At 33.8% G+C, this 22229-nt stretch overlaps 1 non-coding gene across 3 annotated transcripts; it reads left to right on the top strand.

The window, feature by feature from the left end:
- Window positions 1-18576: 18576 nt before the first annotated feature.
- Window positions 18577-21828, top strand: LOC112727558 (uncharacterized). Of its 3 annotated transcripts, XR_011873716.1 has the most exons (4): window positions 18577-19039; window positions 20890-20970; window positions 21124-21169; window positions 21273-21828. It is a non-coding gene; the product is annotated as an uncharacterized protein (transcript). The 3 variants fall into 3 exon arrangements; XR_011873717.1 differs by lacking the exon at window positions 21124-21169 and having other exon boundaries at window positions 18578-19039; XR_011873715.1 differs by lacking the exon at window positions 21273-21828 and having other exon boundaries at window positions 18578-19039; window positions 21124-21263.
- Window positions 21829-22229: the final 401 nt, after the last annotated feature.

Genomic DNA, 22229 nt, shown 5'->3' with positions numbered 1-22229 from the left:
TTTTTACTGTCTTATTTAAAGATTTCTTTTAAATGATAATTGATTAGTAGTATAATAATGTAATTCTAGTATTCAGATTAATTGTTTAAGAATAATATTGACATGTTTATGGAGGTTGAAACCACACATGAATGTGTCCTTTTTTTAATTGGAAAATTTTTTATGGGGGTTCTAAACTGCCACAATAATCAACCAAGAATTGCCACAAAACGCTAGCACAGAACCCCCACAAAAGGGATAGAAAACCGCCACTGAATGAAATTGTGGGGATTGTGAAAAACCGCTACAAAGGAGCTCGTGGCACCTCCAATTTTGGAGGTTTTTGAAACTGCCACGATCCTATTTATGGGGGTTTGAAACCGCCACAAACAAGAAAAAGAACCGCCACAACTGAGCAAAATTCTTGTAGTGACATAAGCTACATAAATAACACAAAATTTTATATCGGTCCCATAAAGTTTCTAGATGATTATGTTATAACTCATAAAATAATGTTGCTTTACCTAGAATCAACAAACTATAAATGTTCAGAAAACACATAAATAAACATAGTGAGTTCAAAGTGTTAGCATCATTCAAAAGAACTAAGATTCATTCTATGTACATGTTCCTTAAATGTCTTTGGTTGCAATCCTTTAGTCAATGGATCAACAATCATAAGTTCTATTCTAACATGTTCTATGGACACTCTTTGTTTCCAAACTTCCTCCTTAACGCCAAAGTACTCTATGGACACTCTTTGCTTCAAAACATACTACAAATTCTGCCTCCATAGTTGACGATGTTACCATAACACTTTTTTTGGAGCTTTTCCATGATATGGCAGCTTCTCTAAATAAGAATAAGTAGCCAAATGTAGACTTTTTAGTGTTAGTACATCCACCAAAATCTGAATCTGAATAATCAATTACTTCTAATTGGCTAGACCTTTTGTACATGAGCATATAATTCCTTGTACCTTGAAGATATCTTAAAACCTTCTTTATAGCTTTCCAATGATTCATTCCAAGATTACTTTGATACCTTCCTAGCATTCCTACTACAAAGTTAATGTTCGGTCTTGTGCAAGTTTGCACATATATAAGACTTTCCACTACAGAACTATATGGAATTTCTTCTATTCGTTTCCGTTCTATATCATTTTTTGGGCATTGCATAAAACTAAATTTGTCCCCATTTTGAATTGGTGCAATTCCTGCAGAACACTTTTCCATATTGAACCTCTCTATAACTTTATTTATATAATCCTTCTGAGACAATCCTAACAATCCTTGTGATTTATCACGAAAAATTTCAATTCCTATCACATAGGATGCCTCCCTTATATCTTTCATTTCAAAGTTTCTAAAAAGATATTCTTTAGTCTCACGCAACATTCCCAAATTATTTGTTGCAAGTAAAATATCATCAATATATAAGACTAAAAAAATGAACTTACTCCCATTGACCTTTCATATATGCATACATCAACAACATTTTCTTCAAAACCGAAAGAAAGAATGGTATTATTAAACTTAATATACCATTGTCGTGAGGCTTGTTTCAGTCCATATATTGATTTGTTAAGTTTACACACCATACGACCTTTTCCTTCAATTGAAAAACTTTCAGGTTGATCCATATAAACTTCTTCATCAAGATTACCATTCAAAAAGAAAATTTTTACATCCATTTGATGTAGCTTTAAGTCATAATGAGCCACAAGTGCCATAATGATACGCAATGAATCTTTCTTAAAAATAGGTGAAAATGTTTTTTTATAATCAACACCATTCTTTTGAGTAAATTCCTTAGCAATAAGTCTAGCTTTGTATCGTTCAACATTGCCTTTTGAGTCTCACTTAACTTTGAAGACCCATTTACAACCAATACATTTAGCACCTTCTGGCAATGCAACAATATCTCAAACTTTGTTATCTTCTATGGATTTTAACTCTTGCCATTTTTCTGAATCGTCACTATTTATGGCTTGTGTAAATGAAACTAGATCTTTAGATATTCTAATATCTTCTTCTTGTAAATAAGTCTCATAATAGCTTGGAATAGCTGACTTTCTTTCCCTTTGAGATCTCCTCAATGGTATTTCTAGAGACTCATTTCTTTCTGATATTTGTGAGTTAGTTTCTTCATTGGGAGCATTATCATTCAAATCTTGTTCATCACTACTAATGTGTTCAATAATAGTTGGAACAACTCGTTGAGTATGTGTGGATAAAGGAACACTAACATGTATAGGAACATTAATTTTAATTTTCTTTATTTCTACATTTTGATTATTTTCACTCCCACTAACTTCATCATTTTCAAAGAATTTGGTATTACCAGTTTCTACAATTCTTGGACTATGGTTTAGACAGTAAAAAATATACCCTTTAGACTTTTCTGGATAGCCAATAAAATAGCCACTCACTGTTCGAGAATCTAATTTCTTTTCTTGTGGATTAAATATTCTTACTTCTGCTGGACAACTCCAAACATGCAAATGCCGTAAACTAGGTTTCCTATTAGTCTATAACTCAAAAGGAGTCTTTAAAATAGCTTTACTAGGAATTCTATTTAGCAAATACACAGCAGTCTTTAATGCATACATCCACAAGAATTTGGGTAAAGAAGAATTGCTCATCATACTTCTAACCATATTCATTAACGTTCGATTACGCCTTTTCACCACACCATTTTGTTGCGGTGTGTATGACATTATGTATTGTGCACATATGCCATGTTTTTCTAGAAGTTTTACAAATGGACCAAGACATTATCCTGTTTCATTATGTTTTTCATATAATATTCACCACCTCTATGTGACTTAACAACTTTCACCTTTTTGTCTAATTATCTTTCAACTTCTTTAATATAAATTTCAATAGCATCAACTGCTTGAGACTTTTCTTTAAGCAAATAGACATATCCATAACGTGAAAAGTCAACAATAAAAGTGATGAAATATTTTTCTCCACCAATAGATGGTGCATCAAAAGGTCTGCATACATCAATGTGTATAATTTCAAGAAGCTAACTACTTCTCGTGGCACCTTTCTTATTTTGTTTGGTTTGTTTTCCTTTAATACAATCCACACATAAACCAAGATCAGTAAAATTTAGATATTGTAAAATCTCATTATTTACTAATCTTTCCATTCTTTTCTTGGATATGTGACCCAAGCATTTATGCCACAAGAATGCAGAACTTTCTTTAGGCGTATTTGGCCTAACTACGTCATTCTGTTACTCAATAAGCAAGGATTCAGAAAATTGATCAAGAAGTTTTAATCTATATAAGCCATCAATTAAAACACCATAACCAACAATATAACAATTTTTAAATAAATTAAAAAACCATGTCCACCATTAAAAGAAAAATCATAATTGTCCAACTTTGAAACAAAAATTAAATTCTTAGACATTGAAAGTATATAAAGAGTCTTGGGTAAATCCAAATGAAAGCTTGTATCTAACACCAAACGATAAGTTCCTATTCCTTCAATTGGTGCTTTCACATGATTTTCCGTGTAGAGGAACATCTTACTTTGGCTTGTGGTTTGGATCGTAAGGAATCCTGCATTACATTAGATACATGAGTTGTAGCACCAGAATCAAGCCACCAAGAATTATGAGAAATATCAATTAAATTTGATTCATAACTACATACATATGTTTCAAATATACCTTTCTTTTTGAACCATGCCGTACGTTTAGGACAATCCTTTTGGAAATGTCCTTCTTTCTTACAGAAATGACACTGTTTTGTATTAGCATGTCCTTTCTTCTTAAAATTCTTGGACTTTGTCTTTAATTTCTTTTCTAATTTGCCAGCTCCTTGAACCTGGTTGACAGAATGACCACCACAATTTTTAAGTCTATTTTCTTTTTGTATGAGCTTTCCAATCAATTCATTAAAGTCCCACTTTTCCTTCATGACATTATAATTAATTTGAAAAGCTCCGTACTTAGAAGGTAGTGGTTCAGAATGAACTGCATCATAAAGGAGTCATCAACTGTCATACCCAGTGACTTTACTTTTGCAACAATATTAGTCATCTCATGCTCTTGCATGCTCTTAGACCCATCAAACTTCATGGCTGTGACTTATCAGCAGAACGGAAGCGGTCTTCCACAAACGCAAGATATTCTTTAGTACTTTCTGTTTGTGGAATGGTAGTCTTAATATTGCTTGCAGTAGTCATTCGCATAAATATAAGGCTTAATCTGTTAGAACGTTCCCATGTCATAAGTGCATACTTCTCATCCTCATCATTATCATCAACGACAAAGGATTTCTCTTCCAAAAGTGACAAGTCAAGATCCAAAAGATCTAAATATAACTTCACTTGTTCACTCCATTCAGAGAAGTTTAAGCCATTAAACATGGTAACATATGAAGCTTATGAATGAATTGAAATACATGTCATTTAATCATACAATGCTCTTATTAATTTTAATTTTATCATCTACTCAGATTATTACGGAACATAACAAAGCATATTATAGTTCACATTTGTGTAGAACTCTATAATATACTAACATACAAAATAAGCGCCATATTTATCATACTTGAAGATTAAAACTCTTTGCCAAATACATATACCATCTTTGGACAATACATATATCTGACTCAAGAATAATAAATTTTCTCTTTCAAGTCTATTAATAATAGAAGATATTTTTCTTTGGGTAAATCTAATTCTAAAATTAATTAACACATTATTAATTGTACTAACATTTTACGTTATAACTTGGTCACTTTGGTGTACACAAGTAGTAAATAGTCGAAATAAACTTAATACTATAAATAAATTATTTATAGATTTTTCAGAAAACTAAAGTACACTATGTACTCAAAATAAATTCATAATTATCATCAACACTAAACATAAACTCAAGATTAAATTCATACATGAGTATAATTTATGGCCAAATTAAAATATACAGAAGAGAAAACATGTAGAACATATACAATCACAAATATGCAGTTTTGGTTATGGTAGAGTTTTGGTTATGGCCAAATTAAATTCATACTTGGATTGGTTGCCATAATGAGTTTTGGCTATGGTAGAGTTGAACTTCAAGACTGGTTTCTCTCCCTTTTCTTTCTTGCAGACGTTCATTAGGATGACAGTTTTTCGGTGAGGGGTAACTGTAAAAGACGTCGTGTGTAGAGGCAAATAGAGGATCATCTTTATATATGTTATTACCTTTAAATCTAATGCATCCATCAAACATTAGCATTAACGGATGATATTAAGTCATTAATAATTTATAAATAATTACAATTAGGCCACAACAGAAGTTTAAATTACAATAAACTTCCAATATAAACCCAATCAAATTAGTGCGTAACACATGTTCTGTTCACCTGGATAATTAATATTGTAGTAATAGTATATAAGGAATATTAATAAAATAACTTTGCTAATTATAATTATAGCTTTATATTTTTTATTAGAATTCATGATTAAAAACATAAAACAAGTTTGGTAATAAGATGTTGTGTTGAAATATACAATAAAGAATGTATATTTATATACTAAAGATACAATCTAATCAGGTGAAAAAATTAACTTAATATCAAACTAAATCAATATAAAATCAAAACAAAAAAATTAACTTAATATCAAACTAAATCAATATAAAATCAAAACAAAATATACTTAGATATTGTATCAACCTATAATATCCTAAAATATATTCTAATATCCCCTTTTGCAGTTTGCTTAATGAATAGGTGAATCGTGCTAGTTTACTCAATGATTAGGGGAATTACTCTTCAATCATGCTGTTCGACTAGTGATTAGAGTGATTAGGTGACTAGAGAAATTTTAGATGAAGGTGATTCAGAGCAAGCTATACTAGTTCTTTTTCAAGAAAGAAACATACTTGAAAAGGATGATGAAAGAAAATTTTTGGATGTTCAGAAACTCATGGTTGCTACTAGAAAAATATAAAAAGGGGCATTAACCCAAAGGAGATCAACTTCAAGAAAGCAAAAGTAAATGTTCAGATCTGGAACCTACTAGAATATTGTAAGACAGTGAAACTACGGAAAAAGGTTGCTGAAATGGTGGGGGAGGTAATAGGCCGCAATATGTTTGAAATTGGAAAAGGACAATGTCATTCATTAGAGCTAGAACCGAATCAATATTGACCATCCAATCATAAAAAATATATGTGGGGAACCTAGAATATGATATTACCTGGGTGGACTTTAAATATGAAAAGCTTCTAATAATATGCTATTTCTGTGGGATAATTGGCCATGATAAGAGATCTTGTAAAAAACATAGGAGAAAGAAAAGGGCATCTAAACAAAATTAAAATAGTTGGGAGCTTGGATAAGGACTGAAATTATGGAGATGAAAATAACAGATGTGGAGAAAGGAATTATAGAAGAAAAAAAGAAAAACTAAAAAATGATACAATCAAGCTGAGATGACAGAGAACAACTAGAAGAGATTGTTTGAGAAATTTACAAAGCTAAAGGTAACATAAAAAAGAAACACATACTAAGAAGGAACAAGTATCCAAGCACAAGTAGAAGCAGAGGACAGAAGTCAAGAATAGAATAGAAAACTAACACTAGAAGGAGAAAGATAGTATAAAACCAAGTCATTGAAAGACCACTACAAGCCAAACCAAAAGGTGGACAAGGTGAGAAAGTCAAAAAAGTAAGAGACAAATAGAAGGAATAGATGGATGGAGAATAGAAAAATGGAAGAGAAGAGCCAAAGGAGTTGAGAACTAAAAAACACTAAAGGAAGTGAAGGAAGCAAATGATGATAAGAGAAAATATGAAAAAATCATACCCATGGAGACAGAGAAAGTGAATTCACCGGAAAAAAAAATACCAAAACAATCCAACAGCAGGAGCTGTTCCACAGCCCTGCCGAGAACAATGATGTTGATTAGCTGAAATTGTTGTGAACTTGGGAACCCATTGGCAATTAGAGCTCTAAACAAGCTCTTGAAACAATATCTCAACCTTGTTTTAATAATAGAAACAAGGAAGAAGGCAACGAAGTTTAATAAACTCAGGAGAAAATGAGATTTAGATAATGGTGTTGGAGTTGACTGTAGAGGAGAACAAAAAAGTAGATCAAGATGGCTAGCTATTTTGTGAGGAAGTGATGTAAATGTGGAGATATCCTGTACTATCCTCAAATCACATTGACATGATAATCAAGAATGAAGATGGTGACAACTTTTAGAGAGATACAGGTTTCTATGGATGCCCGAAGGCTACAAACAAACATAAATCATGGGAACTCCTTAATTGCTTAGGCAAAAATAGCAACCTATCATGGATCATGTTTGGAGATTTCAATCAAGTCCTAGAACAAAATGAGAAGATGGAAAGGATACCGATCACTTATTCGTAAATAAAAGGATTCAAGAAAGCCCTCCAAACCAATGTACTATTGGGTTTGGAATTTGTAGGACATGTTTTCACATGGTCAAACAACTAGAGAGCAGAGCTAAATTTGCAAGAGAGACTAGAGTGAGCAATTGCAAACATAGACTGGAAAGATGTATTTTCTATGGTTATTGTGCAACACCTACAAAGATACAGATCTGATCATTGTCCCATTTTAGTTAACATGTTGGATAATACTATCAAAAAGAAAAAAAGAATGCATATTTTGATATTTGAGTATGTTTGGCTTGAGAATGAGCAATGTGAGGAAATAGTGAGAAGAAATTGGGTACTGGGCATGCTAGAACTTAATGGAAAATTAGGAAATTGTAACAAATTGTTAATGAATAGAGATAGAAAAATTGACTAAATTTCTAAGGTGATAAAAGAAAAATAGAAGTGCCTAGAGGAACTACAAGCACTGTCACAAGTAAAATCAGTTATGAAAATGATAAAATATGCCCAAAAAACTTGATGATCTCCTAAAAAAAGAAGAGATAAGGTGGACACAAAGATCTAAAACTACTTAGCTAAAAGAGAGAGACCGCACCACAAGGTTCTTCTATAAAAAATCAACTAAGAAAATGAGGAGAAATAGAGTTTAGAAAATCACGGATGAAGCAAGGATTGTGCATGAAGAGGAGAAAGTTGAAGAAATCACGACTAGCTATTTTAAACAAATATTCTCAGCTAAAGCAATGAAAAGAATAAAAGATGTAATAGAAGTGGTTCATGGCAGAGTTACACAAGAGAAGCTAAAAATTATTCCAGGAGATTTTACAAAGAAGAAAGTCAAAAAGGCTCTCAACCAAATACGCCCCTCAAAGGTGGCTAGTCCGAATGGATGCCAGCTTTGTTTTACCAATGTACGTGAAATATTATGGGAAAAAATGTGACGTAATGGACGTTGAATATTATGAATAATGAATGTGACCCCTCGGGTATGAACAAAACATTTATTTGCTTGATCCCAAAAATTAAAAACCTAACCCATACAAAGAATTTTAGGCCTATTTCGTTATACAATATGATCTTCAATTTAATAACAAAAATAATTGCGAATAGGCTAATGTTCATTTTGCCAGACATAGTTGGAGATTTCCAAAATGCTTTCATACCCAAAAGGCTCATAATAGATAATAGAATTGCAACTTTTGAGATTTTTCATTTTATAGAAAAGAAGAAAGAATGCAACAAGGGATCCACAGGGATTAAATTAGTCATGAAAAAGGTATACGATAGAGTGGAATGGACTTTTCTCATTGAGGTACTTAAATATATGGGTTTTCCTCATCTTTCGTTAAGTCTTATCTAGAGATGCATAAGCATGGTCACATTTTTCATACATCCTAATGGCAGCTGATGTACCACTAATTTGTGGTACATCTTGTGCTTAATTGAGTGGATTTAATCCATTATTCTCACATTTATTCACAGAATTCGCATGTTTTACACTTTTCTTCCTGATTTTGTGCTATGATTGAAAATATACTTCTTTGGTCTTTAATTCACTATTTTTAATCCTCTCTTAATCCTATTCGATGCCGTGATCTGTGTGTTAAGCATTTTCAGGCTTTATAGGGCAGGAATGGCTTAGAGGATGGAGAGGAGGTTTGAAAAAAATGGAAGGAACACAAGAAATATAGGAGATAGCCAGCTCTCTAGTTGCTAACACTAATCCTTTCCAAGGGAGAAGATTAGGACTTGTGAATAGAAGTTGGCTTAATTACTTGACTTTCCTTTATTTGGTAAAGGTTAACTAAGTAAAAACAACAACCTATTACTAATTAATCTTGGGAAGATCCAACGAGAATAGAACTTCCGATTAATCTTCTCCTAGCCAAGGCTTTTTATTTTAATTACATAAAACCTTTTGTTAATTTTCATTGCTCTAAATTATAATTATTTATTTTTTCACTCCTCATTCCAAAATTTCTCAGAAAACAAAAACCCATAACCAATAGTAACACACTTTCCTGCAATTCCTTGAGAGATGACCCGAGTTTTGAATACTTCGGTTATCAGTTTTATTAGGGGTTTGTTATTTGTGACAACCAAACTTTTGCATGAAAGGATTCTTTGTTGGTTTAGAAGCTATACTTGCAACGAGAACATATTTGTGAAATTCTAAACCGTCGAAAATCCCTTCATCAAAATGGCGTCTTTGCCAGGGAATTGCAAACGTGTGCCTTATTATTGGTTATTGTAAATATTTGCTTTTTGCTTGTTTGTTTGCTTTTGTTAGTTTTAGGACTTGGTTACTTATTGTTACGAGTTTTTGTTTTCCTTTGCTACTATGAATTCTCATCACTTTGACTTTGAGTTTGGTTCAAATTATGTTGTAAGGAATGGAGGCTACAATTAGAATATGCATCAAAGATGGGAGAATCAAAGATGGAAGGAACCACAAGGATTTGATCAACCCTCTTGGCAACAACTTTCACCAACATACTATGACCAAGAGCCATTCCAAGAGGCATATCAAGATAATGGCTATGGTGAGCACACTTTTGATTATCAACAACCACCACCATATGTCTATGAACCCCCTCCTCAGCATAGCTTTGAACCACCATACTCACAAGCCCAGTTTTACCAAACACCCTCATATGATTCTAACCCTTATCCAACATACCGACCACCTTATGAGCCATATAAACCATATATGGAACCACCCCAATTCCGACCTAATTACTCCCAAAAACCACCATCTCCATATACACCTTCCTCGTATCCATCAATCCATGAGCCATATGATCCTAATAATGTTATCCAAGAGGAACAAGAGTCAAGGAATCGTCTCAAGGAAATAGTGGATCAATTTTATGAAACCCGTCATCAACTGGAGCGAGTGGTAAATCAATTAGCTTCCCAACATTTGGACACTCAAGGAAGCCCCATGGACACACTAGAAACTCTGGTGAACAGTGAGGAGCATGACTTTGTATTGGAACAAGTGGAGGAAGCTGTAATAGTTGAAGAGGAGGAAGTGGTTGAAGACTTAGGAGATGCGGAACCTCCAAGGGAAAGTCAAGTCATAGAGCCTCCTTCTAAGATGTTTGAAATTGATGTTGAGGAGGGTGTACAACCTCCAAGGCATATCATGGTTGAATACTTTGAAGAGGTTGATCAAGAGATGGAGATTAAAGAAGAAGAAGCACAACCTTCCTTGCAAGGTAAGCAATGAAGAAGAGATTGAATTGGAAGAAAGCTACCAAGAGGAAGAGGTTGAAATTGAAGAAGCTTGCAAAGAGGTGGAAGTTGTCAAGAAAGAACTCAAGGGAGTGGAGCTGGCAAGATCATTAGAAACACCTTTCCCAAAGCCATTACCATCCAATACAACATTCAAGTGGGTAAAATTCTTATCCCTAACCTTTGCTTTCCCACTTGAGTATGGTCTACTTGAAACGGATGGTCAACTTAGAGCTCTTTGTGGCTTTAAGAGTAAGAGAGAGATGGTCAGTGGTAAGAGATGTCACGCAAGGTTCAATATGGTTGCATGCTCCAAGTTGAAGTGCAAGGATTGGTGTAGCGCTTGACTGATGGGTCTAGGACGTTGTTTGGGTACTGCATTGAGAATTCAGATTGCTTGCCGCCGGGTCGGAACACTGATGATCAACATGAAGACGGGGGCAAAAGCAAGGTTTGGGACCCCGGAATTCATTCCAACAATCGACACTCTTGGGGTCTTGTCACTTGCTTTGACTTGCTTGAAGGCTTTACGCGCCTAGTTTGGAATTCCGGAGGCTATTGGAATTGCAAGCATTGGTGGGGATTCCTGGAAGAGTCAAGCATAAGCCACTCTGACAAGGAGCTCACCAAATGTCCAACTTAAGGACTTTAACTAAAAGTGCTAGGTGGGAGACAACCTACCATGGTATAATTGTCCCTTTTTATTCTTAGTTTTATTTTATTTTGTTTTTTATCAGTGTTAATTCATATATTCTGCATCATCACCTGCATTCTGCATAAAAAAAAGAGAAGACGAGGGATGTAACGCGTACACGTGACCACGCGTACGCATCGATGTGAATTTTGCTCTCTATAGAATTGCACAAAGAGCTACGCTGGAGCTGTGCGGGAGGGGTGCCTGTCGCACAAGCCACCCCACACGTACGCGTGACCCACACATATGCGTCACCTACATTTTTGTCAATCCACGCGTAAGCGTCAGCGACGCATACGCGTGGGATCAAAAACGGCGTTTTTTGGCGAATTGGACAGAGAGTTGGGCTGCCACTGTGCTAGAATCGCGCGTTTAGCACGCGAGTAGTCACGCGTACACGTGACCGACGCTCACGAGTCAGTGTTCATTTCTGGCCATCCACGCGTACGCGTGGATGATGCTTATGCGTCGAATGGCTGTTTCTGTTTTCACGCGCACGCGTGACCGGCGGGCGCGCGTCGCATCCTGTTTTTCATTTCTTCTTTCTTCTCTCACATCTCCTTCTTTCTTCCTCCTTTCTTACTTCCTTCTTCTTCATTTCTTTAACTTCCCATCCTTATTCTCTTTCACTCTCTTTTACTTAATTCATTTGTATATTTTCATTCATTGCATTTTCACTTTGTGCATGTTTATATTTTCTTTTCTAAGTCTATTATTTTTCCATTGGTGTTAAAAGTTCTTATTCAACTGTTGCATCTTCCTGGTAGTATTTTGGTGCTTAGTGCCTTGCTTTACACTGTTGGGTGATATTGTTTAGATGTCAATGCTAATCTTGTATGATATTTGTATTCCTTGTGCATTGATATATCCCTAAAATGTCTCTCATGACCTCTTCTCTCTCCCTCATTGTTGCAATTATTGCACTATTAATATGCCCTTTACTTCTAGTGCTTTTTCACTTGCATGTTGTAGCTACCATGTAGTTGAGAACCTCATTATCATTTGGCATTAGCCCACCCATATTTTATTTATTTTCATATCTTTATTTGTGGGTTATTCTTCTTCCTTTCCCTCTTCTTTCAAGATGGCCACCAAGAAAGGGAACAGAACACTTCTAAATGGGGAGACAAACAAGTCCCGTTGCACAATCTTTGGAGAAAGCTCATCAGTTGTAACAACCTGTCCACTTGCACATCTTTGCCTTTTTTCCAACACCAATATTTAGCTTTCTTTGTTACTAAGTTATTGCATTTGCATGTTTGATTGCATGTTTGTTAGATTTCGTGCATACTTTACCACTACTTGGTTTAAGTGATATCTTCTTTTTCAATAAATATTTTAGAGTATTTCACTAATTTGAATTAAAACTTTTGTTAAACTTGTTTGAAGAAATTTATTTTGGAACATGGTTTTAGAGCTCGAACACACAAAACCAGTGAGATTTTGAACCTATTTGATTGGTTGCGTCTTATCAACCAGTGTTTTATTTTGGTGAGTGTTGTTCTCTCTAAAATTGTGATCTTCGCCTTGCTTGATTCTATATTTCCATTGTTTGATGTATGCATGCACTTATATGATTGAGACCTTCGTTTCACTTAGCTTACAGACCCATATGGCCTTAACCCTTCATTATCCTTTGCAAACCAATGTTGAGCCTATTTTATCCATTTGTTCTTTACTTTAGCACATCATTAACTCTAAGCGTAAAATAATAATGTCCTTAATTTGAATTCTTGGTTAGCTTAGACTAGTGAGAGTGCTCATGATTTAAGTGTGGGGGAAATTAGGTTGGGAACATTTGGTTTGAGAATTGGGTGTTGTACATTTTTGCTGAATTTGTGAAAAATATAGTTAAGCACATATTCTTGCATTCAATACTTCAATCATATGCATTGAGAAAGACAAAAGAAAAGAAAAATAGAAAAAGAAAGAAAAAATGATGAGAAAAAGAAAAGAAAAGGAGCAAAGTTAGGTCCGAAGTTTGGGTTAATCAAGGATTCAGATTTTAGTCCACTTGACCAAATACAATCCTACCTTAACCCTAACCCCATTACAACCCTTAAAAGACCTCTTGATATGTGTAGTCATGCATTAAATTTATGTTGATTGGTAGAAGAAGAGCAAGTCTTAGAAAGCAAGATTAGTAGAGAATTGAGAAAATAGACTCTTAAACACTTGAGTGATTAGAGTGTATACACTTCTAGTGAGGGTTCGATGCTCGATTCTATGTTTCCGGCTTTCATGAGCTATTTTCTTCTGCAAGTCTATTTGTAATTCATTTTTGATATTTGAATTAGTGAAATCCAGTTCATATTTGTTCTTGAAATGTTTATTTACTTTTCACCAAGTGGGTAGAAATATTTTGCATGTAATTGCATTCATATAGATAGGTTACATCTTATACTTTCTACGATTCCTCTTCACTCTTATAGCTTCTCTTGAGCTTAGCATGACGACATGCTAATGTTTAAGTGTGGGGAGATTTAATGCACCACTAATTCGTGGTACATCTTGTTCTTAATTGAGTGAATTTTATCCACTATTCTCACACTTATTCACAAAATCCGCATATTTTACACTTTTCTTCCTGATTTTGTGCTATGATTGAAAACATACTTCTTTGGCCTTTAATTCACTATTTTTAATCCTCTCTTAATACCATTCGATGTCGTGATCTGTGTGTTAAGTGTTTTCAGGCTTTATAGGGCAGGAATGGTTTAGAGGATGGAGAGGAGGCTTGAAAAAAATGGAAAGAACACAAGAAATATAGGAGATAGCCAGCGAGAATCGACGCGCATGCATGGCTCACACGTGCGCGTGACTTGAAGATTTTCACAGCGATGCGTGCGCATACCTGACGCATGCGCGTGACTTGGAGATTTGCACATCGACGCGTACGCGTGACATGCGCCACGTGCAGAAAGTGCAGAAAGCGCTGGGGGCGATTTCCGGGCTCCATTTTGACCCAGTTTTCGGCAAAGAAAACACAGATTAGAGGCTGTAGAGTGGAGGAATCGGACACACTTCTCATTCACATAATTTTAGGTTTTAGATGTAGCTTTTAGAGAGGGAGGCTCTCTCCTCTCTCTAGGTTTTAGGATTTAGGATTTCTTCTTTCAATTTTTCCTTTGGTTCAGGCTCAATCATCCTTTAATTTAGTTTTCTTCTATTTTTATTTATTCTATTATATTAGTTTATCTTCTTCTCTTGTTAATTTATTAATGCAAAGAGTATTTTTTCTATTTAATTTCTTTATTTGCTTGATTATCTCAATTCAATTCCAATTATCATGTCTTCTTTATACTCCCTTTACATGTATGCAAAAATGGCATCCATGTCAATGGAGTAGGCTTCCAACTTGGCTTTGGAGTTGATTAATATTTGAGACCCTTGAGTTGGAATACTCAAGAGTTAATTGGTAATCGGAAGTTGTTGGCCAGCTCTCTAGTTACTAACACTAATCCTTCCCAAGGGAGAGGATTAGGACTTGTGAATAGAAGTTGGCTTAATTACTTGACTTTCCTTTATTCGGTAAAGGTTAACTAAGTAAAAATAACAACCTATTACTAATTAATCTTGGGAAGATCCAACGAGGATAGAACTTCCGATTAATTTTCTCCTAGCCAAGGCTTTTTATTTTAATTACATAAAACCTTTTGTTAATTTTCATTGCTCTAAATTATAATTATTTATTTTTCCACTCCTCATTCCAAAATTTCTCAGAAAACAAAAACCCATAACCAATAGTAACACACTTCTCTACAATTCCTTGAAAGACGACCCGAGGTTTGAATACTTCGATTATCCATTTTATTAGGGGTTTGTTATTTATGACAACCAAACTTTTTCATGAAAGGATTCTTTATTGGTTTAGAAGCTATACTTGCAACGAAAACATATTTGTGAAATTCTAAACCGTCAAAAATTCCTTCATCAGCAGCCCAACGAAGGAGTTTAAGCTAGGAAGAGATAGATTTGCACCGATTCAAGGATTGTAATTGGGCAAAAAAATTCTGGTTCATATCTCCTTTTACCCTCAGACAGAGGTAGCAATGAAAATTCTATCTCTGGAGTGGGTTCTCACAACAATACACCAAATTGGAGAAGAGGGAGTAGGAACCTTTATTAGCTGCCTCCTGGCTCAAATGGAACAAACTGCTATTCGAAGATGATAATTCTCCTCTTAAGATGATGATTGAAAGAGCCCTCTATGGCTCTATGTCATCGCCGAGCACACTGCAGCTCGGACTCCAACTTCAAGCACCAGAATTCTCCTACCCGGTAGTCAGAGTTTGACCATCTGAACACTGCTACACCCTGAAAGGTTCAAACTGAATGTTGACGCTGTAAAGGTTATCGATGGTCTAGAGAAGGGAGTTGAATCTAGGGCTGCCTTTTATACTTTTTAACTTAATTACTAAAACGAATTGGATCTTAGATGCTGCAATATCTGCTAAAATAATTTGCAAGAGACATTTTATCTTTATCCTGTAAAAATAGAATAGAAGATAAAGCAGAGAAGAAGAGCTTGCACCACTATATATCCTAATTCAGCCATTTAATGCAATGTTACCTACAACAATGGTAGAATTTTTACTATAACTTTCAGAAATTACAAACACCAATTTCCTAGAATATTCTTTCTAATCCTATCAATAAACACACAAGCTTCTAACCAAACTTATAACCACTAAGCTACTTAGCTTAGACTTCTACACTAAGTGCTCTCCCAACTTAGTAAAGAGAACCTTTCTTTGACATATTCAATAGTTTTTTTCTCTAAGTATATCTCTCTTCGTTTCTTTTTTTTATGATTTTTTTTTTAAATATCTCACATATTTGTCTTTTTTCCATAAAAATAAAGAAAGATAAATTAAAAAAGAAACATATTCAATGAATCAAATAAAAGAAAAGATAAGTAACTAGAATACTCTAAGCAAACCATAATTTTATGCTTTAACTCTTTATCTTCAACTCTTGGTCGAATGCCCTTTTGTATAAGTGCATTGCTTCCAAAATTTGAAACTGTCCTTGTAGACAATATCTGAACATGAAGGACAGTGTAGAGATAGCATTATTCTCCATAGATCAGTAGCAACAGGGGTAGTGATATTGCCCAGACAACAATAGAGGCGTTTTGCAAATGCAAAAGATCGTGGGTGGTGATGTTGTGCTTGTTGATGCTTTTGACAGCTAAAATTGTCTTTGATATACTAGCTTTGGCTCTAAGAATTGATTTTTTTTTTCCTCCATCAGATTTCAATAACTGCCAAGGATGAAATGAACTCACTTTTCTTACTTGCTTTTTCTGCTATACCCAAATTGCTTATGTAGGACTAATAATCAAATAAATGTTTGTTGTTCATGTCCATGTAGCAACTGCAAAATCTCTTTGTTGTGTCCAAAAATTGATTTGCTCTCTTTTATTTTGGGTTATGCATCAATAACATTTTAGACCTGTACAAACAACAGTCATCATACAAATTTTTGGACTTGCAAATCCAATTAAATATATATTTGTCATCGTCAAAAAATAATATTATTGTTTCCTAAACTTAGCACGCTGCAAACATTATTAATGGAGGGAGAGGCGGAGGTCATCATTAGAGATAATAAAGGAGTATTTGAAGCTGTTGCCATATTGGAAGCTGGCTTATCTCTTTGTTAGAGAAACTAAGGAACTGTCTTTCTTTTTGGGCATTCAATTTGCTTTGGTTATTGAGATAGAGGGATAGTCCAATCCCTCAATTTTCTAACAATTTTAGAGGTTCTTTTGGTATTCTTATTTCCAATTGTAAAGTTTTACTTAATAAGTTTAGAAACTATAGCATTGTTCATGTGAAAAGGAATAAAAATTTAGTTGTCCGTACACTTACTAAACTTGCTCTTACTAAGCTAAATCTTTTGTGGCCGGAAGAGACTCATGATAAAATATGTTATTAAGGTTCAATTTGGATAAACAACTTAATTAAGCTTTTTTTTAAAAAAAATGAGTTAAACAATAAATATTTATATTAGAAGTAACTTATAAGTAAGTTATTCTGTATTTGATTTTTTAGTTTTAAAATTGTTTATTTTAAAAGAAGAATGATAAAAAAATTTATATTATGAGAGAAGTCATTTTTTTTAATTTCTCCATAAACACTAAAATAGTTTTTTAGAAAGCTGCAATTTGATTTTAAAAATTGTACCAAACATTAATACTATACATTTTCATAACTTAAAAGTAAAAAAAAAAAAAAAAAGAGTAACTTTTGAACCTATCTAAAGAGACTCTAAGTCCACCTTGATATTTTGAGCCATACGATTTAATCAAATCTACACTTTCAGAAAAAAAAAAAAAAGTAGTTTTAGAATCTATTTTGAGATGAGTTTGATTGATGGATTATTATCTTTTTCTATTTTGATTACATAAATAATTTCATGAAAAATTAGAATATTTTTAAAATAGAATAATATATCATATGTAATATTATCTAATTTAAAGACAATTGAATATAATTTATCTATACAAAAATATATAGAGATAAGATCAAATGATGCTAGTGCCTTTTGAAGCAAAGTTACACTACTTATTTTTTTTTTAATAAAAATTAATTTTATGATCAAATTACTAAATTTCAATAATTCTATTATAAAAATTATATGTACCAAATTTTGTAAAACTTAACATCAATAATATTAGAATCTAAACTTAAATATGAAAAATTTTTATTTATGATGTGATCCTGGATATTCTTAACATTTTATTTTCAATATATATATGTGTTGGATTATCAAAGAATTTTAGATTATTTGAAAAATTTTAAGAAAAAATCAAATTAGAAAATATAAAATAAAAAATACCACCTTTAATTTAATATTTTAATTCGATGTCTTTTCTTTTTAGGTGATTGCTACGGTACGATGATAAATTAATACATACCGATACGTTTAAGATATGGACAAATAACAATAAGTCATGTAGAATTTATTTTCCACGTCAGCATTTAATTTTTTCTTTTTTAAATATATAATATATCACCATTTTTACTAAAACACCCTTTTAATTAAATAAAAATAAAAAATAAATTTTATTTAATTTTAATGAAAAGACTTAAACATCCTTCCTTTATTTGATTAGACAAAAATACCCTTTTAAATTAATCAAATTTTAAAATTCAATTAATCTTAATTTTATAGTTTCAAATAATTGAAACAACAAAACAAAAACACATTAAAAAAAATTAAAATTATTCTTTTCATCTATGTTAAATATATTAAAAAAACAAAAAATCAAAATTGTTCTTCATCTGTCTTCAGAAACCTCCTCTTTCAGCTATGAAGGTTTCAGTCTTCCTCATCTTCTCTCCTCTTCCTATCCTCTCTCTCTCTGTCTCTCTCTCTGCTCCTCGATCTCTCTCATCTGTCTCTCCTGGTCAGGGTTCACCGCCAATGGCACGAGGCCCGCCACCTCCGATGTCGCCTGGGCAATTTGCACCACCCAGGCCCGGTGGTGGGCCTCCACAGCCTTTCCCTGTTCCGCCACAGTTTGGGCAGCAGCCTATGGGTTCTCCACCACCTGGTCAGATGGTGAGAGGGCCTCCTGCTCCGCCAAGGCCGAGGATTCCCGCCCCGTCTCCGCCTCGTCCTGGGATGCCTCCTCCACCTGGCAGCGGCGTTCCGATGTTCGGACCTCCTCGCCCAGGCATGCCTCCTCCACCGAACCCACAAAACCAGCAACAGCAGTAGTGGTAATGAACTAGGTAATTTCTTATTTTTTTTTTCTTCTTCTATTTTGATTTATTTCTGATAACTAATATAGCTTGTGTCTTATGGTTGTCTAGCATAATTTGTGTAGGATTATATTTTTCTTTTTGTTTCTGTCTAAGATTGTGATGTCTTGATGGACGAAGAGTGGTCATGGAAGTTCATGAAATTAAGATACGATGGGAATTTGCAGTTTTGAAATAAAAATGAAATTGTTCATCATGTATTTTGGTATTATGATTTGTAGATATGTTAGAATGCTATCACTAGAAGCAATTAGCTACAGACAAAGAAGACAGTATTTGGCATATCATAGTCATACTCATAAACAGTTTATGAGTTTACTTTTGGATATAGGGTATAATCCTAATAAATCATTTTGTTAGTTTATGATTGAGTAACAGAAGGAAATCAGTTAGTTGGTATGAAGTTTATTAGTATAATGGTAGCAGCAACTTACATGAGTTTTGTGATAAACCTTTTGTCTTTCACTTGTACCTTTTTATATGTGGGTTTATTTATAGGGAATTTCTATGGATTTTCTTCCTTTGTGTTTGTGATTTGACTGTGAATCCTGCTAATTGAATTAGGTAGCCTTCATTGTCAAACAATTTTGGTTTATTTAAATAATAATGTAGCTAATTTGAACTATCTATGGATGACTTTACTATGAATAAACTATCTATAGATGCTTTTGTTCTCCCCCAAAATGAAATACACTGTCTCTCACTCTTCATAGTTGAGCTGAACCCGTGACCATGTATCTTAGATTTCAGTTTTCATTTTATTCTCTTATTCACTTATCCATAGTCATTGAAGTTGTTATTAATTCCAAGGTCAAACTCGATACCTCCTGCTGAAGATTCTCATTTATCCTCAAGTCTGGATTCATTCCGTGGTTTTCATGCAGGATTGTAGTCAGCACAACTGTTTAGCTTTATTTTGGGCATTTCAATGCTAGTCAATGGTATTTTGCTAATAAATAACGGAATAAAATTTACTTGGTTAATATTTTTGTCTCTCTGTGGATGACAAATAATAGGAATTTGGATTCTCTAAAGTTTAAATTTCACTTTAGAGGGTAAAGTGTGATCTCTCACCATTTATTTCATAAGTGGGGCCAAGAAAAAAATATGAGAGAGAAACCATTCAATAATGAGAGATTACACTTTACTCTCTAAAGTGAAAATTGAAAATTCAGAGGATCCAAATTCAATAACAAAATCAAAAGAGAAGGAGAGGGAGGGGGTGGGGGGGGGAAGATAATTAGAATAACTTAGTATACTTCTGTCACATATGTTCCCGTTTTTTGTCGAATATATTTCATTGCCTTGCATAAAACAGATTTTCAGAACAAGCATGTTTTGTAGGATGTGATTAAACTTGTCACATCTATTTGGTATAAAGCTAATGTTCTTTTTAGAGGACTTTCCCACTTAAACATGTTGAGATTTGTAAGCTACACGTCATAGAAAGCACTTTAAATCCCCCCTCTCTCCCTCCTCTCTCTCCTTTTTTTTCCCATGATCTTCCATAGAGGATCTCTTACCATCCATTTCCTTTTATTATCTTCTCTCATTCTTTTCTTATTGAGTAATTTGCCATGGTGGAGCTGGTGTTTCCATAAGTTCTTTTCTTATTGACTCGTTAGAATTTCCATTTCTGATAGTCAATAACAAAAGTAGAATTTCTATTCTGAAAATTTTGTCTCTGGTCTCAATTTTTCATATAGTTTCTTTTGGAATTTGTCTTCTCTCATATATAGTGCTAACTTAATTATATGTATTTAATGCTTTCATTGTAAAGATGTCATTATTAACTTGCTTGGGCATTTCTTGACAACCAGTATGCGACTTGTGTACATCTTCGGGATGATAAGCAGTTTTTTCTAGATCATCCTGGTGCAGCGCCTATCACCACAGTGCAGGTACTTCCTAGCTTTCATTGCTTCCATTACCAATATCCATTGCTATCGCTTTGTGTCTTATTTCATTGTCTTTTAGCCTTCAGTTGGTGTTCATAAGAGAGACCATCTGCTTACTTTATACATTAGTGATCTGATTTTCTCTCTTTGTTGAAGGGTGAGGAACTGAGAAAACTTATCGGTGCTCCAGTTTACATCGAATGTATTTCAAAAACACAGCAGATACATATATGTTCTCTGCATCTATAAAAGTTCCAAAGGTTAGATAATATCACGTCCCTAATGATATCTGCCTTTGAATACAGAATGTGAAGGCTGTTTTTGATGCGGCCATCAAAGTAGTTCTCCAGCCTCCAAAGCAGAAGAAAAAGAAGAGAAAGGGTCAAAAAACCTGTTCCATATTGTGATCTTCTCAGTTCTAAATTGGTAGTTGGCAGAGGATGACATGACTGTAGCCATTTCTTGGTAGTCTTTGCCATTCTATATCTTTGCTGCATAACACATGATGGTGTTGGTGTTCCGGAAACATTACTGAACCAAATGTTCGGACGAGAGGGACAAGAATCCGAGGAGGGTATTAGTCTGCTCATCAGCAGAAAGTTGCTGAAGCTGATGCAAATCATCTTTCATCTTAACAGTTGAACTGGTTGCTTCCCAGAAATTGATTGCTTAAAGTTATAGGAAAATAAATACTTTGAGTTTTTGTACATCATAGAGACTGACATAGATTAGTTGAGACAAATTTTGTACAGAAGGCTCTTTCTTTTCATTTTGAAGATTGTCCATTTTGGTTTCTTCCTTGTATCATTCCTTTGAAAGTGTAAAAATAGCACATGAATGAAAGAAAGTTATTGCATCTCATTTGTTGACTAATTTATTTTTTATTGAAAGAATGCACTGCGAAGGGGAAGGAAGGGGTGGAGGTCGCGGGAGGAGGCGCGCGAATGGTGAGGCCTATGCTTCTTCCGTCGCGTTTGAGATATTAAGATTAGACATTGATTTTTCTGATTATGGTTTTGGTCTGAATTTGATCATGTTTAAATTTCATGATTTTGTTTCTGGCTCCTAAAAGTTAGGTTTCTTTTTCTAATATGCTTAACATCAGAAAGATTTGGAAAATTTTGTTACTCTTTATTAAGAATGTGTTAAAACTTTATTAAAATTTGGCTGAAAATTTTGTTATAAGTAACATAGATAGATAGATAGATAGATAGACAGATAGATAGATAGATAGATAGATGGGATATACCAAACTGAAACTT

This window comes from Arachis hypogaea, chromosome 2 (genome assembly GCF_003086295.3).
Source record: "Arachis hypogaea cultivar Tifrunner chromosome 2, arahy.Tifrunner.gnm2.J5K5, whole genome shotgun sequence".
Lineage (NCBI taxonomy): Eukaryota > Viridiplantae > Streptophyta > Magnoliopsida > Fabales > Fabaceae > Arachis > Arachis hypogaea.
This window is presented reverse-complemented; position numbering and strand designations above follow the sequence as displayed.